Source organism: Natator depressus, chromosome 7 (genome assembly GCF_965152275.1).
Source record: "Natator depressus isolate rNatDep1 chromosome 7, rNatDep2.hap1, whole genome shotgun sequence".
Taxonomy (NCBI): domain Eukaryota; kingdom Metazoa; phylum Chordata; order Testudines; family Cheloniidae; genus Natator; species Natator depressus.
Window position 1 is genome coordinate 3,555,102 of NC_134240.1, and position 18,379 is coordinate 3,573,480.

The following is an 18,379-nucleotide window of genomic DNA, read 5'->3' on the forward strand; positions in this document are numbered from 1 at the left end:
TTTACTATTGAGGTAACGTGGGGGGGGGGGAGTGTGAGATACGATATAAGATTTAAATTGAAAAGGTTCTTTTCATTATTTTTCCCTAAGTTATTGTAGAGTTGCTGGCACTATTATAATTTTTACCATGTTCCACTGTAGAAGTGGCTGCAATTTGGTGGGTGAAGTGCTCCAAATATAAGATGGATATGGTTGGTATTTCTATAAAGCTTGTTGAGTCTTGTGAAAGAGGATATATAAAAATCAATGAGTCAATAATACTGAGCCCTTGAGATGGTGATTGCTGGGCTGTGGAAGGAGAAAAATCCTGAAAAAGAGTCCTTCCTTTTTTGTCTCATTCTTCTGCTTTTTTATAATACATTTTATTATACATTTATCATCTTCTTTTGTTCTCACAGAAGCTCCTCACAATTAGCCTCTCTCTGTGATTGTTCAGGTAAAGAGAAGACACAAAAGTCCTTTTCATTGAGCTTTGAAAAACAGAGTGAGACGCACCAGCATTGCAGAAATTTGTTTCTGCAGTAAAATTGTAATTCTGTGTTTGATATCATTATCCAATGCTACAGAATTGTGATGTCACAAATGCACTACCACACCCTTCAGAATAAAGAGGCGGTGAGAGAATCTTTAATTCATCATCAAGGAAAATCTTATAGGGCATAGTTTTTTGGCAGATTGATCCGGGTGGCATTCAATCTCCAGGTACATAAGACAGTCTGTCTAGATGTTCAATCTATGTCTGTCACTGGCGATCTCATCATGCCACAGAAGATTTATGGATGATCACATGATTCCTGATCACATAGCAGCATTCCTCATTTAATGCACATTATAAGGATGAAAAACCAATGAACAACAATGTTTGTATCAAGAAAGCTACCAAAAGCCTACCTTTGCTAATGGAGATGGTTGCTGCGTTTGGAGAGAAATATATCACTGCTGATCTGGTCCTGACATTCAGTGTGTCTTTAGTTAATTACAGCTAGTCAAATAAAATACCAGAGGAAATTGTTAAAAATATGAAAGATAATAGATCTATCTCTTCAGTAAAACATTTGAATGTTTTCCCCTACACAAAATTCCCCCTTTTAAAAGTATGTTAACGTTTGTTTTTTGTTTAAACAAATGCACACTTACTGTGTGATTAAAAGGAAGACTTCACCAGCAGGTCAAAACGTCTTAGCCTTTAAATTTTTTAGTAAAATATTTGGGGAAATAATTTGCCTTAATGCACAATCCTTTGTAAAAAATAACTCCACTACCTTTTTGGTACACTGCTGATTGTACAATGAAGGATTATACCTGTTCATAAAATGCTTAATTAGCTTATCTAAAGTGATCACTCTCCTTACTATTATCAGCAGGAGAGTGGGGTGGGGGGAGAGAAAACCTTTTGTAGTGGTAAACACCCATTTTTTCATGGTTTGTGTGTATAAAAAGATCTTCTGTACTTTCCACAGTATGCATCCAATGAGGTGACCTGTAGCTCATGAAAGCTTATGCTCAAATAAATTGGTTAGTCTCTCAAGTGCCACAAGTACTCCTTTTCTTTTTGCGAATACAGACTAACACGGCTGTTACTCTGAAACCTGTAAGCATGGATATTCTTATTATCCAGATGTATATTTAACATCCTACTCAACTCTTGGTGTAAATCAACATCTCCATCGACTTCACTGGAGTTAGACAATTTCCACTGGCTGAGAATTTAACCCTTGATCTCAATGGTGTTTTATGGCAGTGAGTACTGCACGTCATTATTTTGTATGTCTATGTCAGGTCTTATCTTATTGTGTTCCTAAAATGTTTAGAGTCCACGCCTGACGGAAAATAAAGTGCCGTTCAGTGAATCACTTCCTTGAGCACCTAGGTTGTTTTTTGCAGGTTTCCCATATAATTATGGACCATGCGTATAGTTTAAGGCCTGAGACAATCACAGTACAAGGAGGCATAGAAAATGCTAAGATTTTAAACTGGCAACCAAAAGGTAAATTTCAGATGCATTGAGGCTTGGATGTTCTCAAGACTCAAGTTTTCTACAAAAAATCAGTCAGTATTTGAAGAGGCCCTGCAAGAATGATGACCTAGATCAGCTTCTTTGTATATTTTTATTTTATCATCATTATAGTAAGACACTTCCCATAAGAGACAGGTCACGGCTCTTAGGAAGGTGAACAAATGTACAGGAGAGCAAATCTCATATGGACACATGGGCACACTGGCTGCTGGTGTAAAGTACATAAAATATATGGAGAGAAATTGTGTGATGGTGCCCCCCCATAAGGCTTTATGGAAACATGCTTATGAATATGACATAACTGGAATATATTCTATGCTATATATGCCATGTAACATATCTATGTAAAGGTTATGACCTAGTGAATCTATTAATCCTATTTCTATGTCTGTATCATTTTTGTATTCAAAGTTACGAATATTGGCCGTGTACTGGCTTGATTTCTAAATAACCTTAGTAGAGCATTTGGTCAGCTCCTGGAGAAAGGAATTTGCAAAGTTAAGTGCCCAATCAAGAAGCACTTCAGGAACAATGCATCTTGGAATGCTCCAATCCACATAAGAAGTCTTCCTGGAGACATTCAAGACACCATGTGGGCATCCAATGAAGTAAGCTTTCATGAGCTACAGCTCATGCTCAGATAAATTTGTTAGTCTTTAAGGTGCCACAAGTACTCCTTTTCTTCATGTGGGCAATGGCTTCTGCCTGTAAAAACTGTGAGTCATGCGTGGACATGTGACTTGCTCAGGTGACTCCAGAACTCCATCGTGGAGCTGGACTTTGCATAGGAGGGAGGAGGGGGTCTCCACCCACAAGAGAAAGTCTATTTAAGCCCGTGGGAGACCCCTCCATTTTGTCTTCAGCTGACTAAGGAGATAGCCTCTCCACCCCCAAGGATACCTGAAAGAAACTGGAAGAACAGTAAATACAGGGGGTGTGAGTGATTGCTGGACCCAGACTAGAAAGAGACTAGTCTGTAAAAGGAAGTGTCAAGGTTCCTTCCCCACTCTGAACTCTAGGGTACAGATGTGGGGACCTGCATGAAAACCCCCTAAGCTTACTTTTACCAGCTTAGGTTAAAACTTCCCCAAGGTACAAACTATTTTACCCTTGGACTTCCACTGCCACCACCAAACTTTATCTGGGTTCCTGAGAAAACGTAGTTTGGACACGTCTTTCCCCCCAAAATCCTCCCAACCCTTGCACCCCACTTCCTGGGGAAGGTTTGGTAAAAATCCTCACCAATTTGCACAGGTGACCACAGACCCAAACCCTTGGATCTTAGAACAATGAAAAAGCATTCAGTTTCCTTACAAGAAGACTTTTAATAGAAGTAAAAAAGAATCATCTCTGTCAAATCAGGATGGCAAATACCTTACAGGGTAATTAGATTCAAAACATAGAGAATCCCTCTAGGCAAAACCTTAAGTTACAAAAAAGACACACAGACAGGAATATTCATTCTATTCAGCACAGCTATTTTCTCAGCCATTTAAAGAAATCATAATCTAACACATACCTAGCTAGATTACTTACTAAAAGTTCTAAGGCTTCATTCCTGGTCTATCCCCGGCAAAGACAGAATATAGACAGACACACAGACCCTTTGTTTCTCTCCCTCGTCCCAGCTTTTGAAAGTATCTTGTCTCCTCATTGGTCATTTTGGTCAGGTGCCAGCAAGGTTACCTTTAGCTTCTTAACCCTTTACAGGTGAGAGGATTTTTCCTCTGGCCAGGAGGGATTTTAAAGGGGTTTACCCTTCCCTTTATATTTATGACAGGAAGCTTACTGAAACTGGTGAGGATTTTATCTGTATACAGTTTGATTAGACATAGACATGCACGTTTTATTTTATTTTGCTTGGTAATTCACTTTGTTCTGGTTTCAGAGTAACAGCCGTGTTAGTCTCCATCTGCAAAAAGAAAAGGAGTACTTGTGGCACCTTAGAGACTAACCAATTTATTTGAGCATAAGCTTTCGTGAGCTACAGCTCACTTCATTGGATGCAACTTTGTTCTGTCTGTTACTACTTGGAGCCACTTAAATCCTTCTTTCTGTATTTAATAAAAATCACTTTTTACTTATTAATTAACCCAGAGTATGTACTAATACTTGGGGGGCAAACAGCTGTGCATTTCACTCTATTAGTGTTAGAGCAGGTGAACAATTTATGAGTTTACCCTGTATAAGCTTTATACAGAGTAAAACGGATTTATTCAGGATTCGGACCCCATTGGGAGTTGGGCATCTGAATGCCAAGGACAGGAACACTTCTGTAAGCTGCTTTCAGTTAAGCCTACAGCTGTTAGGGGATGTGGTTCAGACCTGGATTTCGGTTTGCAGCAGGCTAGCGGGTCTGGCTCAAACCAGGTAGGGCACTGAAGTCCTAAGCTGCCAGGGCAGGAAAGCAGGGGAAGTAGTAGTCTTGGCACATCAGGTGGCAGCTCCCAGGGGGTTCCTGTGATCCAACCCGTCACAGATTGTAAGGATAGATTTCCAAAAAGCGCTCAGCCCTGCATTCAGGACCCGTTTTCCAGAAGAGCTCATTCCCAGTTTGGCACTTACATGGCCATATTTCCAACAACACTTTGTTCCCAGCAGCCTGTATTAAGAACAAGAGATTTAAACAGACTCTCTTCCAGTCCTTCAAAATCTGTGCAAGCCCCAGGTCAGCGTTCCATTTGGCATTGAAAAGGTCAGACATGAGAAGAGTATTTCCCTTTACCCACCCCCGAGTAAATAGAGGATAGAGCTTCAGTCTGCTCTTTTGGGGCCTGATCCAATTGCCGGCTGAAGTCAGTGGGAGTCGTTCCCTGAACTTCAATGAGCACTGCATCAAACCCTTTATGAGAAAGAGTTTCCACTGCACTTCAAGTCAAAGGCCATCAAAGCAAGGCACAGTACACTGTGATACAGAAGAAAAATCACTGAATATGAACATTAGTCAGCTGATTTCTATTTGGTAGAGAAATAAACTCAAAAGAAGCTCCTAAAAAGCATTAACAGGTACACCTTTCTCCCTTCAATCTTTGTTTGAAGAGGAGATACTGTACTCCCCAAATTCTGCCCTATGAAGCATACATACTACATGAAATTTATCTGTACAGTGGCTATCACTGAAAATTTACTAGCCACAGGAATTAAATCTACTACACATACATACCCTTATTGTGGTATTCTGCACTCTTAGTACAGGAAATACTACTTATTCATTGTATGTCCATTTAAAAAGACTACTACAATACTGGTGTAATTATAAAAGCCTGCACTATTGACTAACTTTGACCACATATCTCTGTATCCAGAACTATAGGAAATCCTTGAAATGTGTGCTGTGTGTCCTTCAAAACCTATAATGCTGTCTAAATACAGGCGGATAGCTATATGTCTACAGAGAGCTGAGAGGTAGAACAGATTAATAGTAGGAGGTCATAGCAGAGCACTTCAAAATAACACAGGAAAACATCTCTGAAAAACTTGTTTTAGAAACAAGGAGGGAAATGCACAATTTTGTCGCTTGTTCTCCGTCCTGCATGGATTCATGGTTCCCCCCCACACCACACACTTTAACTTATTATGAATATGCTGCATAATGAAGACAGAGTGGAAGTTTTTTTATTATTATTATTATTATTATTATTTAAACAGAGGGCATATATTACTTGCTTAATAAGGTGTGCTGTAGAATTATTTTCCCCAAGTGCACCCGTATAAAAATCCTTTAACAATCAGCATTTTTTGCTCTTTATGTATCCTTGCTCTCCATTTTGTAAACATAAACAAACAAACAAACAAACATTCACCACCTATATAGTCCCACAAGATTTTTTAAATTGAAAACAAGTTTTCAAATACAAATGCTACAACTCAAGCGCCATTAACTTTTCATACAATTTCTTCCTTTACTCCGAAATGTGTGGCTTGGTTTAAGATTGAGTTAATGATTAAAACCAAATGACAGGTGTCAGTCCCAGTAGGAATAGTGCTTTATGCACTTTAGATTTCAGCACGTACTAGCAAATCAGTAGAGAAGCAATTCTATGTGTTATCACAGAATAATCAGGCATTCTATTCTTTTCCAATACATTGTTATACCGAAATCAAATGTTAGCTCTGAATTTCCCAGTTGTCAATGAGGATTCACATTCGTATACTCATTTCCTCTACTTGCCTGGCATAGAATATCTGAGAAGCGCAAAGAAGCCAGTAGTCTCGTGACTAGGACATGGGAATGGGAGACATAGGATCCTAAGTTTTGTTAATAACTCAGTGTATGTACTCAGAAAAAAGGATAAATGTACCTTCCTTCATAAAGCACGGAGATCTAGAGATAAGCTGTAAGTGCAGACATTCCCCAGAACTCTCAAGAGCCCATCTCTTGGAGGTAATACCAGCACGGCCTGGAAAAAAAATTCTAGACCCCTCTTGCCAGTGGAAGTGGGCCAGGACCGCCTCGCTGGCTGGTGCTGGGGAAGAATTTCCTGCCTTGGGGATCACAGAGGATGAAGAGATTAAATGATGCAGCAAAATGACCTCAAGCTGCTCCGAGGAGCCATTAGGGGTTTTTGCCAGGGTCTTAGCAAAGAGTTTCACTGCATCAGTGCCTGACTCAGGCTGACTCCAGAAGTGCTGTTTTTACAGCCCAGGGGCATATTTCTTTGAGCCAGGGTGTAGTAGACATGAGACCTAGTGAAGCTCTCAACCTTCTTTAAGGCACTCCTCCCAAGACTCTCTCTCTGCCAGAGAGATCAAGATAGAGGCAGAGGAAGAAAATGGAAATAGTCCCGAGAAAGGAGCCCTCAGAACTCCTGAGGAAACATCTGCCTCTGAACAAAGTGAGAAAGGCAAGGAGCAATATCAGTGCAGATTACCAGACAGCCTGCAGATAGGGCAGGCAGGCCAGCAGATTGCCTGGGGAAAGGGAGGGATTAAAAACCTTGTCTATCTCCAAGACTTGGTAAACACAAACTCACTAGTTCTAAGCCTACCAGAGCAGCAGATTTCCATTACATGAAAAACATCATTGCTATACATTTAAATACAAATAAAATGAAACACTGACATTCTAACATTCATAGGGTGCAATTTGACCCAAGATACCAAGGGTCTGCTGCATCACAAAGTTACAGAAGTTTGCATATCTTGGCTTTATGGGAAATCAATCTATAGAAGAGAGGTCAGCAAGCTGTATTTTGTGCACTGAACAGAGAAGACCTCATGAATTAAGATCAGTTTTGCAACTGTTGTTTTGCAAGGTCGTATCGACTCTTTCAAAGCTCACTCTGGTTATAGAAGAGCACTAGTTACATGGTGGGTACAAAGTGTCCAGTTGCTATGAAGGACCCGGAATAGGATTATATGGAGAGAACACACAAACAGCCCAGTATAAAAAGGAAAGTGAAAACTATGACCTTCATGCAGATAAACATTTAAAGCAGCCAAAGGGACAAGAGAACATATTTCAGTATCTAGGGCACATCTAAGAAAAGAGGATAAGTCTTCCACTAGTATACATAACAAGGGCACATTGAAGAAAAACATCAAATTCATCATTAAAAACCTGTTGATTAGCTCTCTCATCACTCCTAAAGTCTATACACAGCTTTGACAAGTATTAAGGAGAATAGCTAAATTTACAAGAGAAAAAAACATATTGATATAAGCACCTTTATTCTGGAATAACTGCATCTATAGTAGGGCATTGTACTAATTTAACTACATCTGATTCTAAAGCACTACAATTAAACCAGTACCAAAACTGTCCATAAGCTATCCCCAATCTAGGAAAAGGGAAGTAAGCTACATCCGTAAACATTTCCAGACCCTATCATTTAGCCCTGAAATCACTGTGGAAAACTGACTTCCAAGTAACCCTTTCCTATGCGCATCTGGAGAGGATTTTATATAACCAGATTATGAAGATTCCAGATAAGAGCTTCACTTCTCCCTATTAGGAAGAAACTATCAAACTTGTTATTCAAAGTGTTTTATTTTAAACAATAACTACAGCATGGGGCACGGGTCACTTGCTGGAGGATTCTCTGCTCCTTGAAGTCTTTAAACTACGAGTTGAGGACTTCAATAGCACAGATATAGGTGCGAGGTTTTTCGCAGGAGTGGGTGGGTGAAATTCTGTGGCCTGTGTTGTGCAGGAGGTCAGACTAGATGATCATAATGGTCCCTTCTGACCTAATTATCTATGAATCTATGAAAACCTGCATCTTATTACTTAACAGAGTTGTATTCACAATCTTTATCATTTTACCTTGAGTTTTCACTGCTTTTTCCCCATTAGATCTGCAGAGACAACACAACAAGCAGAGAGCTTGCCTTTGTTCTTGTGCACCAACAAACTAATGCATTAAGTTTCAATCAATTGCACATGTGAAATTCGAAGGACAGCAGTGGAGCTGCATAGGTGTAACTAATGCCTTCATTTGGCCTGCAAAGACTTTATTACATGTGATTGTGGACAAGGAAATACATCTAGCGGAGCTTCCAGATTGAGTTTCCAGGGCTAGAATTTAGAAAAAAGGATATTTTTACTTTTAAATTTGACCAAACATTTGACATGAAAATTTACATCTAGTATGGAACATCATCGTGCCCTTTTACAATCAATTTTCAACGCTGGACTCCTCTATAAATATTCAAACTGTCGCAAAGCCTTACAGGAACACTCAGATATCAGAGCATAATTTGGTACCAGTATCCTTCTCATCCTTGGCCCGTGTGCTAAAATGGCAACCCAGCTTGGCAGTGAGTGCCAGCAGTGGTGGGGAGCCCTGATTTTTTCCAAACTTATATTTACAAAAGCTCCCTTCAATCTGAAATACCTCGCTGTCCTGGCTGGGGAACATTGTAATCTAAAGTAGCATTTTAACTGCTCATAGCACATTAGCACCCTTGATCCCCTAGTGCTGTTAGTCTAGCAGACAATTAGCACTATTATCACCTAATCAAATGCTATTTAACCAATGTTATAGCAACCTCAAAGTGCAGATCTTCTAAGGGGAGCTGTTTATAAAAAATACATCTTAGAAGACCCAAAAGTTCTGAAAATGAAAGTTCTTGTAAGACATGTTCTTGTAAGACTATTATATTTCTTGGTTTAAATAAATATGTAATGTTCTACAATATGACTACTGTTGTACGTGATCCTTGCTTGTTTGCTAACTGTGCTGTTTATCTGTGCTCTCATTTATTCTTATTTTTACTTTTCCAAAATTTTCAGCTGCCATGTAGAATTATACTAGGCAGACACTTTATACAGTACCCTAACTCACCTTTTTCCTCTGAGTTAACACAAAAGATACCCTCAGAATGAGCACCTGCTACCTACCTCAGGTGTTTCTTTATTACCAGTCTCATGCTGTTGTTATGTTGGAGGCGGTTAATAGCAGCCATCAAGGAGATCTTTGATCTGTAGACAATAACTAACTTGCTTAAACCCGATGGATGTGCTACACAGCCTTTATACAGACTAAATGAAAGGAGCACTTAAATGCTCCTTTATGTAGTGATAACTTGAACAACGGAAGCCACCGCCCAAGGCATCCAGTACAAAGGAAGGCCTAAGCAATAACTCTCTCAGGGAGAGAGAGATTTCCCTGGGTCTGACTATGGGGCAAGGGGACTGACTTCTTGTAGGGTATGTATGTGAGGCAGAAAGCCAGCAGATAGCAAGAAAGGGCAGTTCTCTGCACAGGCTTGAGACATGGGTGGCACGTGACTCCCACATTTGGAGAGGCTAGGTGCCAGCACCGGAAGCTCCCCTGCTCCGCCCCGAGGCCTGCCCTGCTCGCCTCCTCTCCCACGGCCTTGCCCTTGCTCCACCCCAGGCTCTGCCCACGCTCCACCCATGCTCTGCCCGAGGCCCGCCACTCGCGCCTCTTTGCCCCTTCCTCCGAGAGCTCTCCTGCCCACTGCTCGCACCTCTTTGCACCCCCCCCGAGCTCCTCCCCCCGCCCACCGCTCTTTGTGCTCTCCCCTGAGCCCTGGGGGATGGTAGGAGAGGGAGCAAGGGCAGGGCCTTAGCGGGGAGAAGAGGCAGAGTGGGGATAGGAAGAGCAGCAGGGCCACAAGGGAAGAGGATGAGTCGGAGTGGGGCCTCGGTGGGGAGCACGGGCGGGACCATGGATCAGGTGCCCTTTCGACCCTGGCGCTCCAAAGGCGGCAGGCTAGCATGCATCCAAAGGGAGGTGTGTCGTGTCCTATGTGGGGAGACTTAGGCTCCCCTGGCCTCTTATGCCCGCTGCCCATGGCTTGAGAGAGAGCAGAGACAGAGCTCCTTTGGTCACAAGACCTGCTAGAAAGACAAGTCTGGATTTCTGAGCAAGGAAACTGCCTGCTGCTGTTTGTTCCAATTGTGCTCAGGGAAATGGGACGTTGTATGAGTTCTTTATAAATAAACAGAACTGCCCCAAACAATGTATCTCACTCACATCATCAGATTCTCCTCCTAATGGAAACAAGTTGCAAGACCCCAAATACTGGATAACCACTTGGCCAAGGAGCAAGAGTATCTAGGCACTGCCTCTACAAAGCAACTTTTGAAAAGTTAACAGCTTTTGTTTTAAAAACATCACAACACACTATCCATGTTGTGTACTCTCAAGATTTTGTCAGGTCTCACAATGTTTGATTGTTTTTCTTAAAGCCCCAACTTCCAAAATCCTCTGATTGGATGGGAATCTCTGCTTTTGTTTTTCAAAGAAGAGCATTTAGCTCTCGTGGTTGTGGAGAAAAGCTTGAAAATGTGACCCAAGTGAAACCCAAGAGTTCCAAAAGTAAAAAAGCCAATAAAAAGACCCCTCCAAGTTGTGTGTGTGTGTGTGTGTGTGTGTGTGTTTAAGATCTCATGATGTTTGAGCCAATCTCAATGTTTGCCGGGCCTGACTCATGATTTCTGAACACTTGGGGCAGGCAGTACTGTAGTGTAAAATAATATGTTAAATCATCTTGAGACATGTAGTGAAAAAGGGCTTCAAAATTTATGTTCCAGAGACACAAACCAAATCCTTCAACAGTCAGCAATGTGATTCATAGTGCTTGAGAATATGAAGTCTTTCATGAAAAATACTAAACATAGTTTACCAGCAAAGCTTTGATTTAAAAAAAAGTACATTTCATATGTTGCTTCATACCAAGTCTTTATTAAACTCCATAATTTCAAAGGTTGGAATATTGTGTTGTTCTGTTTTCCCGGGAGTTGTTCATATTTGCATATTTTTTACACATTCTGTGAAATTAATATAGACTTTTGTGTCTTGTACGTAGGTAATAAAACTTGCATTTTTACCTTTCACAGATATAAGTAATATAGATCGAACACCCAGAGGGACTTTACAATGCATACTGGAGCTTTATTCTTTGCATGTTTAATTTTTTTTCCACACTAACACATTAAATAAAGATTAATAAACCTTTACAGGGCACAGCAGCCTTTCAAATTACAAAATCCATGTTGATGAAGCCATGCCCCATACAAATGACCTAAGTTCTGTAATATATAATGAAAATTCTACTTTCTTACTGCTTTTCAAATCAAACAATGCCCTGCAGCATTTCACATTTAGAAAAAGTTTTAAAACCCTTTAGCACCTATTTAAAAACAGGTCCTAAAAGCCACATTAAAAAAAAAAGTCACTTTAAAAAGTTATTTTAAATGTTTGTTCATTTTAAGAATTGTCCCAAACTTGACATTCTTCAAACAGAATCTACTACCAAGGGAACCAGTGAAACAAATATTGGTGCAGAAGTATCAGGGTTTATGTCAGCACTGCCCAGATGCTGGAGCAGGGACCAAATGCCCTTCAAAGCATCTTCAGATTTCCAGCAACCATACCCATGCAATTGCTCCGAAATTCCAGGCAGCTTTTCTCCTTTGAGAGGCTCGTGCATCGCCTCGTCCTCAGAAGGGGAAATTTGTGCTTTATTAAAAAAACAAACAACAAACGCTTGAAGCTTGTTCTGGATTTTTTTCAGAGGCCTGGTTTGATGGAAAATGTGTTAAAATGTGTATTGCTAAACACTGTCCGCTGGATGACTATGGGCTAGATAGTAGCACAACGCACTGCGAACAAAGCCAATCCTAGCATTCGGCTGCTGAATGAGAGAGGCACCAGTCTAGAACTTCTGCTGACCTAGGGAATCTAACCCTAAGTTCTCCCTCTGCCCTGCTGCAACTGTTCTGTGGATATTGAATTACATGGCTGTAAATATAGCTCCAAGCACTTTGTTCAATTGTGTAGCTTCCAGAGGTCATTATGGCCGACTGCCCCTTCGCCCCAAAGCCCTCGACTTCAAAGCCCCACACGACTCAGGCTCTTCTTCCATATTATTCAGCATCTACATGAAGCCATTGGTGGAGATAGTGTGAAAATACAGTTGGATGTGCCAGCGTTACAGAGGTGGTGTGCTGTTCCAATCTCCTTTACATCAAATGTAAAGAGCATCATCTCCAAACTGTCTCCATGTTTAGCCTAGCATGGGGGTAAAATGCAGCTGGCTCAAGTTGAATCCAGAAGGCAGACATGTTTTAGAGAATGTACATCCTTTATAACGTCCCCCTCATTCAAGGGCATATCCTCACAGATTGTCAAGGAGACCCACAGCTTTGAGGTCCTTTTGGAGATCTCTTTGCAGTTAGATTTCCAAACTGGGGATCTCTTGGAATCAGCATGAGCTACTGAGAAATTGTTTCTCCCACCACGACCTCCCGTGACAGCTATTTTTCACCAGAACACAGAAACTGTCAACCCACAGGGAGAGGCTTGTGAGTGCAAACGGTAGCACTTCTGCAGGACTCAGAGACTACCATAACTCTCTCCCACAGGAGAGAAGAACGCGTGCAGCCTTCACAGTCATAGCTGGTCCTAGCACAGAAGGAGGTAGACACAGACACAGAGGGAGCTGACAATAATACAAATCCAGCTGTCTGCTGTGCTTGCTTTATTGTTCAGGCAGCAAAAGTGAAACTAACACGAAAGCGAGGCTTTGCGCTGAGGAGAGGGGATGCTCAAACATTTAAAGGGACAGGACATCACATTCCTCCACCTTACTTTATAAACCTTTCCAAACACATATAAATTATGGTTTACATGACTACTATGATAAATAATATAACCTAACTAAAAGTTGTGGGTAGGCTACCATAGACTCTTAAATTGCAAGGGATTATTCTGCCCTGGGTTTGTAAATTCAGGCACTGTGACAGAATATACCCTTGTATTTACACTCTACATACTACTGTAATAATCTTTGTCCAAAGCATACCTTGTAAAGTATCATTTGAAAATTCATAATTTGCTGATCACTAGTATCATGGCGAAATGCACATAGCAGCATTATATTTATAAGATATAAACACAAGCTGAAATCATGACTGAAGTGTGTTTTCTAGATAAGTCTGGGGAGTGGCCAAACCAGTTCCTCAGAGACAAAGGGCAAGATGGCACCTCAGCCAGGTCTAAACAAGGCTGATGGACCATTACCTGCTCAGTGGCTATTCTTTGGTAAGAAACGGGGCAGGGGGAAAAAATCTACATCTTAACAAAGAAACAGCGTGGAGTTTCCTTCTGCACAGACTGTCTGTCGCCTTGTTTCTACTTGGAAATGCTTCTAAGAAGGGGGGTAGGACTATAAAAAGAAGGGGCAGATACCCCAATACACCCATCTCTCTCTCCCTGCCCATCACATTCACTGCACCTGATGAGACAAAGGAAACAGACATTGGACTGTGGGAGAGGGAACTTGATCTAAAGAAGTTAGTCAGTAAGATGGCCAAAAGCATGTGGTGAGAAAACTTTGCTTTGAATCTAATATAGTTTATTAAATTAGGCACCAATAAGTGTTTTATCTTTATTTATCTTGTAAGCTTTTCTGATTTTTACGCCTCATTACTTGTACTCACTTAAAAGCTCTTTGTAGTTAATGAATTTGTTTTACTCTTCTACATAATCCAGGGTCTTCAAGTTGAAGTATCTGGGTATCTCCATCTGGGTAACAAGTTGTGTGCATATTATTCCCTTAAGGGAATAATGGCCATAACATATTTGTACTGTCCAGCAGAGGGCTGAAAAATACAGGATATACTGTTCTGGGGGAAGATCTGGGACTGTGAGTGTGTTGGGGTCATCCTATGGTAATTTTTAAGGCTAGTAAATGCCAAGGTCTGGCTGGCTGGCTACAGCCCACACACATCTGGGAGAGACTTACATGATGGAGGCTGTCTGTGGGCAGTCCAGGTTGGAGGCTACATCAGCAAGGCATTGTAAAGGGTACCCTGGGCTACAAGGCAGGGGTGACACAGCTACTCATGAGTTTAGAGAGTACCCTGGTATATCACACGTGCACAACCAGTTTTTGCACTCTCTTTGGATAATGGGGTGATGGTGGCCTAGCAGTGTCCTGAACAACAGGAACATTCGGTGGTGAGGAATCAACTGGATCTGGTACCAAAGTTTTTCCCAACAAGTCATCAAAATTAGGACTTGTAACAGAAGGAGGTTTGATCAGCAGAACATAAAGTCCTACTGGAACATCCCTAGACTCTGGTTACTTGTCAAGGCTGCAAAAGATCCATATATCATTTCCATAAAATATTTGTCAGATAGTTTTACCAGGAACAAAACAGGTCCCATACATTTTACAAGTTGTCCAGGTATCCATTTCATTCCACCACCATAGTTGTGAGTCCACATTAAGTCTCCAACTTGAAAAGAATGATGAGTCTCTTGTTGATCAATTTGCATAGCTTGGGATTTGGCTACATGGGACTCAATATCAGGAAGTAGCAGGTCCCAACAGGTACACAAATATCACTTAAGAAAAGAGTTGTAGGTGACTCCTTGATAGTAGCATGTGGTATGTTTCTGGAGACAAGAAAGAAATTGTCCAATTTCTGCTGATGACCCAAGACAGACTTGTTAGCTTTTAAGGCATGCTTAAGTGTTTGTACAAAGTATTCCACTCGTCCATTGCAGGATATTATGGAGCAGAGTGTATGTGTTGAATTCCATTTGAAGCTAGGAACCTCCGAAATTCTTCAGAACAGAACAGAGGCCCACTGTCATTTGCCAACTGTAATACTAAACCAAATTGGCTAAACAAGGTACGAAGATGTCCAATGGTCTTGGTAGCTGTAGAAGAAGTCATTCTGAAAACTTCTGGCCATTTTGAATGGGCATTGACTGTGATCAAAAATATAATTTTCTAAAGGCCCAGCAAAGTCCATGTGAATATGAGGCTATGTCCACACACAGTACAGCCCTTTACCTTCCTCTCAAGGTCTTTTTTCTTCCTCAGCTATCAGACATGACTCCAGGCTATGGCCTTCATCCATACCATAGCAACCCAGCTTCAAGAAGAGCTTCCAAAACCTAAGATTGAAGTGATTTCAGAATGATCACTCGCATTCCCCAACACTGCCTGAAAAAGTTGCCATTTCTCTGCTTTCCTGTTGGACATCACGCCTCTTGGACGTCTTTTGTTCCACAGGGAAACTCTTTTTTGTTACTGGTTTCAGAGTAGCAGCCGTGTTAGTCTGTATCCGCAAAAAGAACAGGAGGACTTGTGGCACCTTGGAGACTAACCAATTTATTAGAGTATCAGCTTTCGTGGGCTACAGCTCACTTCATCGGAGGCATCTAAGGTGCCACAAGTACTCCTGGTTTTTTGTTATTGTGCATGTTCTGCTTCTTCTGTCCACCCGCATGCCAACACGGCAGAATTCTTCCTGTGGCTGAAGTTGGGCTCCCTCTTCTGGCTATAGACCCTCATTGCAGGCTAAGCTGTTTGCCGGCCTGTCTGCTTGCTTGTAGTCAGTCAATATCCCAGCAGCAATAAGCAGCAGTCTGTCACCTTGTGCCTCTAGATGAGCTTTTCCCTCTTTTATAGAATTATTTGCCTACCTTTTCTTCTTCTTCAGGCAGAGGCATCAGTGGACACTCGTCTGACAGAAATCCTGCATCGCCAAATGTTATATTTGGACCGAACAGAGGAGACAGACAGAGACCCAGAGGGAGCTGACAAACAGCTGTCTGCTGTACTGGCTTTATTGTTCAGGCAGCAAAACTGAAACTAACTGAAACTTTGTACTGGGAAGGGGCAGTGCTCACACATTTAAAGGGACATGACATCCCATTCACCACCAAGTTCCCTTTACAGTGCACATGTACACCCACTACTCAGCAAGGGCTACTAGCCAGTATAGCTGTAGAGTGGGAGCCCTGCTTTCAGCTACCTCTAGGCTACTGGACTGTCCCTTCAGCCCAGGAAGGAATGACCCCTGGTCCAGACAGGCTGGTTTAGGCCCCCTTCTCAGGGCTTCAGCATTATTTTTTTCATATTAAACTAAAATATTACTTCAATACTCCCTTACCAAGGCTCTGCTACATGGGTCTATCTGATCTCTATAGGTTTCCACTCTACGGGACAGGCCACTTGCCTGAGAACCAGCCCTGGAGTCTTCTACCATAGGCTCCTGCCAGCTCTCTACCCCAAGTAAGCCACTTGCTGGCTTTTATAATCACCTTATTCCTAGCTGATCAGGCTCAGTTGGGAGGTAGCTGATCTACTACAGGTGAGGCTGGGCCCAATTCTCCTCAGAGGGCGAGCTACCCTGTGACACTTGCTCCAGGGAAGCCCAACTAAAAGCTACAAGTCCTTGTTCTGTCTGAGGAGGGGCAAAGGAAGTAATGACGATCCCTGTTATCATTAATTTCCTCCACCTGCAGGTCAAAAGCTGATGTTTTAATCACTAAGCAAATATAGGTATCAAGACTAATCTCCCCTCAATTTAATCAAGTATAAGAGTAGCATAATGTTCAAGTAAATGTGTGTATGGCATATTATCCTGAAATAGTCTGTTTTTAACTGGTCTGTTATCTCAGCAGATACCACATGTGACAATGGTCACCGGCAGAGATTGCATCAGAACAGAAATAATCAACTTTCCACATTGGTGGCACTGCAGGGGATGAATGCTCCTTAATTCAGTGAAATGCACAGCATACTAGTGGTGTCGAGGGTAGGAAGGAAGAGAATCAGAAAGGAGAGAGACACAATAAGCCACGAAAAGGAGCCTGAAACAGACAAAAAAGAGTAAACCCCTCTCCCCCGACAATATGGAAAAGGAAATGCCATAGGCGGGGGTCTAACAAGAAACAGAAGGAGACAAACAGGAGGGTACCGATATGTAATAAACAGAACAGGCCACAGACAGAGATAAAAATAAGGCCAGAGTGAGACTAAAATAAAGGCTTCTGGCAGCAAACCAAGAAGCATTAACTAGGACAAAAGAAATATGAAAATTTATCAAATGGGGAGGTGATGTTTGTGTTCATTTTAATTATTACTGTACTGGCTAAAAAGGCAAATCTGTTCATGCCTGGATAAATCAGTGCATGCCTGACTCCACTGATTTGTGTAGCTTGATAATATAATGCCAAACTTGAAAAACATTATCGGGACCTCATCATTTTGATTTTCACGGTCTGATTTTCAAAAACAACATGCATCAGAGATAAAATACTGACTATAAGCACAACAGATAAAATCACATCTCTGAAAAACATGAAGTTATATCCACTATAGATATACATATTGGTTTTATATTTATATAATATATATTATGTCTATATAAATATAAAACCAACGTCCGTGTATCTACTTCTCAGATTTAAAGCAAATAGGTAAAGTCTACCAGAGAAGATCAGGAATAACACCACTGAAATCAGTAAAGTTATTGTGTACTTACACTGCTTATGTCACATCAACATGCTTAATGCAATAAAGATTTACTGTAAAAATGCTCTCTGGCAGGGCTCACTCACCCTCGGAACACCCCCTTGCACCAGTGCAGGATGTTGCCACTATCTTCGGCCCCAGCACCTCTGCTGGCCACCTGCCTCTGCCTTCTGTGGCTCACCCCTCTGGCCAAGTCACCTAAATTCAGACCCATTCCAAGATATCATAAACAAGTCCAAACAACATTCCAACCAAAACTGAAATTTCTCCTTCCCCCTTGGGATACTGAAGTCTTTTCCTCCCTATTTACAAACGGTTTCTCAAGGCTTCCCTTGCTGGAGTCCATGCTGTCCCTGTTGTCTCTGTGCACCATAGCCCCGGGCTTCTCAAAGCCAGAGAGATCTGTCTCCTCTGTCATCTCTCGCCCAACTGAACCCCTTCAGTCTACTTAGTTCTGCCCGCTCTGGAATTAGCGACTCACCTCCCCAGGTGCAGAGCATGACCAACTGGGTGCGTTCGCTACCCATGCAGCTAGTGGTGGGGTAAGGCCTAACACATGCTGTTAAGAGGATCACACTACACAATGGGCACAGGCATTTTCCCTTTCCATAA

At 41.7% G+C, this 18,379-nt stretch overlaps 1 protein-coding gene across 7 annotated transcripts in view; it reads right to left on the reverse strand.

Moving 5' to 3' along the window:
* The window catches only part of FHIT (fragile histidine triad diadenosine triphosphatase), a 1,060,586-nt gene that overhangs the window by 820,201 nt on the left and 222,006 nt on the right, over positions 1-18,379 (reverse strand). Inside the window, exon 1 of one of the 7 annotated variants that reach the window (XM_074957365.1) lies at positions 892-982. The exons of the other annotated variants lie outside the window; for them this stretch is intronic. The gene's annotated coding sequence lies outside the window, so the exon portion shown is untranslated. Of the gene's footprint in view, positions 1-891; positions 983-18,379 lie in introns of those variants that run through there. 7 annotated transcript variants of the gene reach the window in all.